Below are 9,524 nucleotides of genomic sequence, written 5' to 3'. Positions count from 1 at the left end.
AACAAGCATTCCACATGAAGATGATATTCCACGATTCGATCGAGAAACAAGAGATCATACTTCACTTCCTCCTCCTCCTCCAATTATTCTCCCTAATCCACAAGTTCGAAGGCTTGAAAAGTTCAAGATCACTCAAGCCCTTTTGGCAAGTAAACATAAAGAAGGAAAGTCGGTGTGTGCACACGTCCTAGGGATGAAGTCACACATTGATAGGTTAAGAATGTTGGGATCCGTTGTCTGTGAGGAAATGGCTGTTGATTGGGTTCTTCAGTCACTTCCTAAATCATATAGTGAGTTCGTAAGAGAGTACTATATGATGAACCGCGACATGACCCTTATAGATCTCACCTATATGCTTATTGCTGCTGAATCAGCAATGGTTTGGCGCAATAGAAAAGCAAAGTTGATTGGTGAATCTGCCTTCAAGACATCTATGGATATAGACAATGGCAATGAAAGACATGCTATGATCGAATGGTTTAATCATAAGAGAAAGGCAATGTCTAAAGTAGTTCCATGTCATGTTCCAAAAGAGTCAATTTGATGTTATTGCCAAGAGAAAGGGCATTGGAGACGAAGCTGCCCGATTTACCTAAGAGATCTAAGAGATGGGAGAGTCGAAACGTATGGCTCTAATATAGGTAAAATTCATTAACTAACTCTTTTAAGCTTCTATTCTAGATTCTTAATACATAATGTGATAAGATTACAATTGATGTTTTGTAGGATCGAAGAAAAGAAAGGAAGCTTAAGGGAAGAAGTGAGCAGAATCTAACCATGAAGAAATGGATTTCGATCGCATTTCTCGAAGATTAGATTCTTGAGCTACTACTTAGTGTTAGAATTAGATTGCTAAGAAAGATGTATTAGCATAGTTTTTCAATGAATTGCATTGTAAGGACAAATTTTTCTGCAATAAAATAAAATTTGATTTTATAATATTTATTTATCCTTGCAATGGCGTATATGAAAAATTGATGTTTGAATATTAGCAATAATGGATTTGGTTCTTATTATGTTATTTATGGAAAGTCGAGAATTTACCAAATAGGGAGAGTTTCTCATCGCCCAAAGTTTCAATTGGATAGAAATTTGGAATCACGTAACTTGGTTGCACGATGAATGAAAAATCTCATATTTGATAATTAGACTAATTCATTGACAAAGTGTCAAGTGAAGGACTAGGAGATCGAGTACACAAAGTTATGTGTTGATCAAGTCTACCATAAGAGTAACAAAGATATTCGTCATGATTTACTAAAGGTTTAGTAAATGTGATTATACTTACAAGATTAAGTGTAATTCTAGATTGATTGAAAAAGGTTTAAATCAATAGTAGAACGAATAAAAAGAATCAAGAAGGCAGAAAGATAAAAGTTTCTCCATTCTAAGAAGAAGGGAGAGTACCTTTTATGCTTTATGATGGGTCTTAATGGTTAAGAACCATATCTCAATTGATCCTCTAAGTGAGTCTTAGTACAATTGTATGTCTAAGAAGAGGAATCAAGAATTGAAGAAATGGTTAAATCAAGAAGTCAATCATACTTCGTTCCAAAAACAAGTCTTAGAGTTAAGATTGTGAAATTGAGTGATAAGTATTAAGAAGGTTTATAACATTCATCAAATGAGGAAAGTTGTGATGTCTTGAATATGACAAAGACCAACTAGGACCAATTTATGAAGTGTTTTGATAAAAGCTACACTAACTCTTGAATATTTGGTTGTCAAGAAATGTTCATTGACAAAAGAATCTTATATGCAAAGGAGTCAGTGGGAGCCTTAATGGTCTTGAAAGGTTTCAAGAACAAATCATATAAACCTTATCAATAATCACTAGCACACGAGTTGAGGTTTACAATCTATCGTGTTGACATTATTTTGTTTATATGTCGTTCCAATTGAGTTAATTATGCATATGAGTTATATGAGTTCTCGTTCGAATGCATAAAAGGCAAGGACCTTGATTAATGAAGAGTACATTGATAGGAAAGGGTGAGCTGCTTAGCTACTTGGAAGACATGGTGGGCAGCTGTGCTACCATAAGGCAAGAAATAAAGATTAAGAAAGTTCGGTCCATATGAGATTGAATTTGTCGTGAACTTTGGTTTTAACAAATTCACATGGATAGGAACAAATACACCATTTTAAATCTAAGTGTCATTAGATTTCCACCTTCATGAAAATGATTGTGAGGAAATGCTTTCACTAAGAAAGATTTTAAGAAGATAGTGATTGTAAAATTGCATTCTCGAATTCAATTATGGTTACGGTATCCCTTTCCATGATTTGAATTGTGAGGTTTGGCAATTAGTCTTAATTGTTTAGACACACATATGAACTATCTAAGGCAAAGGTGTATAAGTTCAAGAAGCCTTGATAAAAGATTATCAAAGCACTAAGTATTAGAAACATGGACTTAAGAAATTCAATAGGTATTGTCTTTCTGGAAGTTAAGATGTTTATGAATACATGTCGAAGCTAGTTGGAGCGTAAGTGTTATGTTTTATAATAATCATCATGATAGTGGGAGCATAAATGTTATGACTGTATGATTATTAAGGCGCGTATTGCAAGTTGGAAATATCAATTATAGAAAACAAGAGTTATACCTTGCAAAGTCGTAAGAGTTGTAAAGTTGTTTTTCTATAATTAAGGGAGAGAATATTATGCTTCATTTCAAATCTAAAGGATTAGGTTGAGAAATGTTAATAAATTTAGTCAAGAGTACATAGTGTGTTCTTAAAATTTCGATTATGATTACGGCATTCCTCTTTACAATTCGAATTTTGAGAACATAGCAAATAAAACATTATGCGTCGTGTCCCATACGCTTCGGGTATAGGATCGATTGCAAATGCTTTAATGTTTGACCATTCTAAAATTTTCCAAATGTCGAGCGCATTTAGAGGGAAAAGGGACTAGAATTAGTTTTGACTAAAATAATTAAACAACTATCAAAGAACAATCCAAAGTTCGACGAGGATTGGTTGCTGGTGAGTAGTTGGAAGCATGGTATTGAATGGACCATATCGACATTATTATGAATAGAAAATATTCTATTAAGAATAAGTTGTCATATGGAAAATATGGAAGCGTGTCCATATTGGGAATTGAATATTGAAAAAATCTATGTCTAAGATTAGAACCTTTTATGCAAAAGGATGTTCAAAGGAATGTACTTTGAGTGAGAGACATCATATCTAAGGAATTGTCTTGTAACAATATCCGATAGAAGACTTTGCAATATCATTGGCAATAGTCTTTGTGACATTGGTGCAGTGACATTACGAAAGGATCATTGCATAAAATGTTAGAATCTAGCATATTCTACAAGTAGCAAGAATTTGATATTCTTTCACATATGAAAAGGATTTGGAGTTGTGAAATAAGAATAATTAGAAATGTGTTCAATGTGATCTATTTCACAAAGTAAGAACCATAGGTAAACATTGTGTACATGCAAGGAGCATGGGACAAGTGTTGTAATTCAACTAAGAAGTTGATTACCCAAAACGACAAATAATGAGTAATCATGTAACATCCCGAAATATCAAGAGTAGAGTTGATGGGAAAAAAAGGGTAATTTGGAAAAGAGGAACTCGGCGAGTAGGGTCGCGAATTGGTCGCGTGTTAATTGGCCAACTCGGCGAGTCGGCGGCTGGACTCGGCGAGTTGGTGCTGGGTGAAGAAAACCCTAACTTTCAGGGTTTGCCCCCTATTTAAACGATGTTATGCATCCTTTTCAGCCTCTATACCCCCTGAGAGTTCCAGAGAACACCCCCAGAGGTAATAACTCCATTATTGAGAGGATTGAAGCTTGGAAGAAAGGGTTTGCGAAGAAAAGTGGGAGGAATTCGAGGATAGCATCAAGAGGGCTTGGAGATCTGGAGTCTACATCAGTTTAGGCTCATCTTTGGGGTAAGGATCCTCTGTCTTGAGCTCTTTTCCCCTTGTTGTCTTCTATGGGGGTTGTTTTGGGGTTTTTAGGTGCATTTCATGAGTTATTCGGGATTGGAAGATGGATCTGAGGATGCTACCTCAGATCTGGAGTAGGGATGGTCCAAATGTGCATAAATTCCCTGTGTTGAGTGTTGAGTGAAGCTATCATGTCCCAAACCCTAGCCCTAATGTGCAAAATGCATAGATCTCTTTGGATTCACGTAAAGTTTGACACTTTACGTGATGGATGGGATGTAGGAGGCTATATCTATGTTTTGGATCAATTGCATGGCCTGGAGTGCTTCTGTATGGATTCAGACCGGTGGTACTCGGCGAGTCACATGGGTGGACTCGACGAGTTGCTTGAAGATGAGCTGGAACTCGACGAGTTGGAAGAACAACTCGGCGAGTTGGATGAAGATGGCCTGGAACTCGGCGAGTTGTATGAACAACTTGGCTAGTAGGTTGAAGATAGCCTTAGACTCGACGAGTCTGTTCTTGGACTCGGCGAGTCTTGTCGAAGAGTCCGAATCTTTTCTGGTTGAGCCATGAATCGGTGAGTCAAGGGATGACTCAGTGAGTTGTGTGTGAGTGGACTCAGAGTTGTTGGACTCGGCGAGTCTCGGGGTGACTCGGCGAGTTGAGTCGCAGATTGAGGGAAGTTCGGAGTATGGGGACTCGGCGAGTCATCGGGTTGACTCGGCGAGTAGAGTCAGTCAGAGGTTGACTTTGACTTTGACCAAGGGTTGACCAGTGGTTTCCAGGGGCATTTTGGTAATTGTTGGTTATTGTTTTCAGTTCAGTGCCTTGGTGATTGTCCAGTGGTGGAGATCGTATCAGTGATCGGAGTAGCTTGGGTTATCTGTTCAGTCGGCAGTTTCGAGGTGAGTTATCCTCACTATAGCAACATGGTCTAAGGCACCAAGGCCGGCCCTTTATCGGATTGAGATCCAGGTATTTGTTGTATGTTATTGCTTTGATATGTTGCATCCTCGTAGCTAGGATGGTATATGTTAGAGACTTGGTTGAGATCGGTATCCTGAGAGATAGGGTGATGTTATGCTAGTGACCGGTTAGGTCGGTATCCTGGTTAGGATGGTGATATGCTATGTGATATGTTTGATCGACTTGTTGACTGTGAATTGTTATATGTTTGTATGTTTATGTGCACATGGTTGTTTGGACTGGAGTTGGGTTGAGGCGGGTCCTGCTTTGTGCTGTAGGCCAAGATACCTAGGGCGGACCGGTTGTCCCGAAGGCCCAGCGAGCGGTCGGGATAGGCTGTAGGCACCAAGAGGGCGGTCCAGACGTGCCGAGGCTCGGAGAGTGGACCACGCCGACTGAAGGCCCGGTGCGGGCGGACCAGTCATACTGTAGACTTAGAGAGTGGACCAGGTGGATTGAAGGCCCGGTGCGGGCGGACCAATCACACTGCAGACTCGATGTATGTGGTTAGATTCGGAGAGTGGACCAGGTGGATTGAAGGCCCGGTATGGGCGAACCAATCAGACTGTAGACTCGAGGTATATGGCTAGACTCAGAGGGTGGACTAGGTGGACTGTTGGCCGGTGCGGCGGACCAGTCCCACAGTAGACCCGAAGTGCATGGTTGTTCTGTGATCGGATATGTTATGGCATGTTATACGTGTATGGTATATGTGGTTGGTATTTTGGGGATATCTCACTAAGCTTTCGGCCTTACAGTTGTGGTTTTATGTTTTTCAGGTTCTTCAGGAGACCGTGGCAAGGCGAAGGCGTGATCGTACCGCTCCTCTTGTTTATGTTGTGATGAGATTATGGGAATACTTAAAATAAACTGTCATGAAAACCTTTTTGTAAAAACTTTAATGGAATCGAGTTGTTTTCAAAAATTTTAAATTGGTTGAAATTTTTGGTCGTTACAAGTTGGTATCAGAGCCTTGGTTTGAGTGAATTGGAGAAACACTCGTGTGACTCTAGTCTCAAATCGAGGAGAATTTTCAAAAGAGAGTTTAAAATGGTTTTCAAAATGAGTAAAGGAGGACGTGGAGGTACGATCAGCCGGAACCAGTAAGTAACCCCAAAATACCATGCATGTTATTTGTTTTTGAGCTTGATAGAACAACATGCTAGTGTTAGGCTAGGGATCTTCAGGATTTCATGATAATGTTGCCTGATTTGTAATGCCTGTAGCCTAGGGTTTCCTTGTGGGAGATTTTCAGTGTTCCTCTAGTGGTGAGGGTTGAGAGTTGTAATGCATGTTTTCACTAGGGTGTTGTGGTAGTACTTCATGAAAATATGGGTAGGTGTTGATGGTAGTATGGGCCCATACTACTGAAAGCACAGGACCCATACGCGTATCAGGGAAGCCATGGCCTCTAGGGGTGGGTTGAGAGAGAGTTGGTTCCCGGGATAGTGAGAAGTATCTGAGGTTTTGTGGTGATTTTCAGTATGGAGATTCCAAGGCATGCTGGGAGTGGATCCGGGTCAGGATTGGGAGCAGGAGAGGGAATTCCGGGCGGGTCAGTACTGCCCGAGGTTATCGGTCAGATGAGCACGTGCGAGTTGGATGCAAGGATTCGTGATATCCTGCATGATGAGATTGCTGAGTTGTTCCGGGCTGAGTTGCCGGAGCTGTTTGGGTCGATCAAGACCGCCATGATTGAGTATTTTGATGAGCGCTATGCAGCTCTCACTGAGACGGGTGCCGCGGCGGCTACAGCGGCTATAGCTGCGGCAGGGGGAAGAGCTAGTTGGGGTTTTTAGTATCGGGACTTCGATAATACGAAGCCTCCCACCTTTGATGGAGTTCAGGACCCAATTGTCGCGATGAGATGGTTTTTAGACGTGCAGGGGTGTTTCTTCACGTGTTCATGCCCTGCTGATCAGAGGGTGAGGTGTGCTCTGAACCTGTTGAGGCTTGAGGCGAAGGATTGGTGGAGATTGACCATGGAGTCATATTCGGATGCGCAGAGGGCTGCGGTTTCATGGGATCAGTTCAGGGAGATGTTCAACACTCGCTATGTTCCGCGAGTTGAGAAGGAGAGATTGGCTCAGGAGTTCCTTGAGCTGAAGCAGGATTCGGAGTCGGTGACTGAGATCACCAGGATGTTCACTGAGAGGGCGATGTTCTGCCCAGAGTTCGCTTCGGAGCGGGCTCAGATGTCTCGATATCTGATCATGTTCAAGAGGGACATCAGACAGTTTGTGTCTATGCAGAGGTGCGAGACCTTGTTGGAGTTGCAGGAGGCCGCTATGCGGCGTGAGTTAGAGATTGAGTTGCAGTTGCGTGAGCTGAGGCAGGCTCCGGTGCAGTCGCAGCCGGCGCCGAAACGGTCTAAGACCGTTGATGTTAGAGTAGGGGATTTGAGCGGCCACACTTGTGGGAAGTGTGGGAGGCGTCACACCGGAGTTTGTAGGTCCGGTGGTGCATGCCGCAAGTGCGGAAAGGAGGGGCACTATGCGAGGGATTGTCGACAGTCAGCGTAGGCTCGGGATTTGAGGATTTGTTACCATTGTCATCAGGTTGGACATTTGAGGGTCAACTGTCCACAGCTTGCTGCAGGACCGGTGCAGGCTCCAGCGCCGGCCACTTTGAGGATCACGGGTGGAGGTCAGGGTGGAGCGGAGCCCCCAAGGGCTCAGGGTCGTGCTTTTCAGCTTACAGCAGAGGAGGTCAGAGCAGTGCCGGATGCAGCCGTGGGTATGTCTCTTTCTTGATGTCTTCATTATCTGTGATTATTATGGAGTATTGTGTATCTGCGAGTCTAATTGTGTGGCTTTCGGTGTGGTATTCGTTGTTCTTTGTGGGTTGTGGTATGGTTATGGGTTTAGTATTGCGAATTTCGTCGGTTATCTTTCTTGGGGGTATCTTAGTGGTAATCTGGCGTCCGATTTGAGGATTGGATAGTATTGTTTTCCGAGGAGTACTTAGCTGCAGATTGAGTTTCTTTTGAGCTCGGGTGGATCAATGTCGATATGTGCTTTTGGGAAGGTTGCTCGTGCTTGTGGGGCGCAGTTCACGTGTAAGTGATTGTGTTGTGTAAGGTTGTTTAGCGAGGTCAGTGTTGGCCACCGGTGATTGATAGTTAGTGCTCTAAATGGGGGAGAATTGAGGATTCTCCGGAAGGTCGATGGACATGAGAGGTTGATTAGCTGCTTGGGTTTCAGCAGTGGTTCTGTCAGCCAAGAGTGTAGGCTGGTACGAGTAAGTGGCAGGCATGCAGGGTGGGATACAAACCTAGGGCATTCGATTGTGGAGGGCCTGGGAGCAGGCCGAGATCGAGCATGTACGATTGAGATAGAGTTTGAAACCCTTAAGGGGCTAGAACAATATGCATGGGGGGATTTCCGGGAGAGATAGCTCGGAATGATGAATGTTGGTTGAGCGGTCCGGATAGACTGAAGGCCGGTGGGCGTACCAGTCAAGCCGAAGGCTCGAGTCGGAAAACGGTCCAGCCAGGCTGAAGGCCCGGGAGGGCGGTCCAGATTGGCTGAAGGTTCTGAGAGTGGTCCAGATTGGCTGAAGGCCTGGTGAGGCGGTCCAGTCATGCTGAAGACTCTGCAGGTATTGTTAATCCGGTTTAGGAGATGGATTGAGTATGTTGCGATGTGTTAGCATCAGAAGGTCTGGCCCCGGGTATTGATCTTGATTAGTGGAGATGGTGCATGGACTCGAGAGTCCTTGCGAGCAGATTCAGAGCATGTGTGTTGCATGGATAGCGGTTATGCTATAAAGGGGTGGTGTAGCCTTGGGCGAGCGTCGTGGCACTTTTGGTAGTGTCAAGGCAGCCAAGTGGTTTTCTTTGGCAAGGAAAGAGAGAGGAATGTAACTCTGAGAGGGAGTGCAAGTTCACGAAAGTGAAAGCGGCAGAGCAGAGTTATGATTAGAGTGATCCGAGTATGGTTATTGAGCTGCGTGTTTGCGGCAGTGGAATGGAAGCACATCCGGTTTGGTATGTCTGCTGTGGTCGCGGAAGGAATTCCACGGGTGTAGAGCCAAGAGGCTCGGAAGGGATGCAGGGAAGGAGTCTTGGTCTCTTAGTGTGATTCTGATCAGGGAATTGTGTATGTAGTAGTGGTTCATCCTGGGAGATGTTTGAAGATGTCATCAGTGTATCGGGTTTTCCAACCTGAGGGTGCTAGAGCTAGTTCAACATGTGTATGTGATTGCGAGAGGAGAACTCATGGGGACTGCTCTGAAGAATGTGTCTTTCTGTCAGCAGAATGATTAGAGTTGGACTTGGATCAGGGAATCCGGTGGTGCATAGTTATTTTCTAGCTCATATGGGTCGAGTGATGATTGTGAATTGGAGCAGTGCTGCATCATGGGTAGTACCCGATGGTTGAGTGTGATTATCAGAGGGTAAAGCCGATGGCCGACTTGGGACGGTGGTCAGGACACCACAAGGAAAGAGAAATTGAGTTCGAGTTTCGATGGTTATGCCTTGAGGAACCTGGTCCGGTTAAGGCCAGAAGGCGCGTTGTGGGAGTATTTTGGAGTTGAGTTATCATAGGCTTCGAGGACGAAGCCTAATTTAAGTGGGGGAGAATTGTAACATCCCAAAATATCAAGAGTAGAGTTGATGGGCAAAAAAGGGTAATTTG

Source organism: Lactuca serriola, chromosome 7 (genome assembly GCF_051521515.1).
Source record: "Lactuca serriola cultivar US96UC23 chromosome 7, Lser_US96UC23_V15, whole genome shotgun sequence".
In the NCBI taxonomy this organism is placed as follows: Eukaryota; Viridiplantae; Streptophyta; class Magnoliopsida; order Asterales; family Asteraceae; genus Lactuca; species Lactuca serriola.
This window is presented reverse-complemented; position numbering follows the sequence as displayed.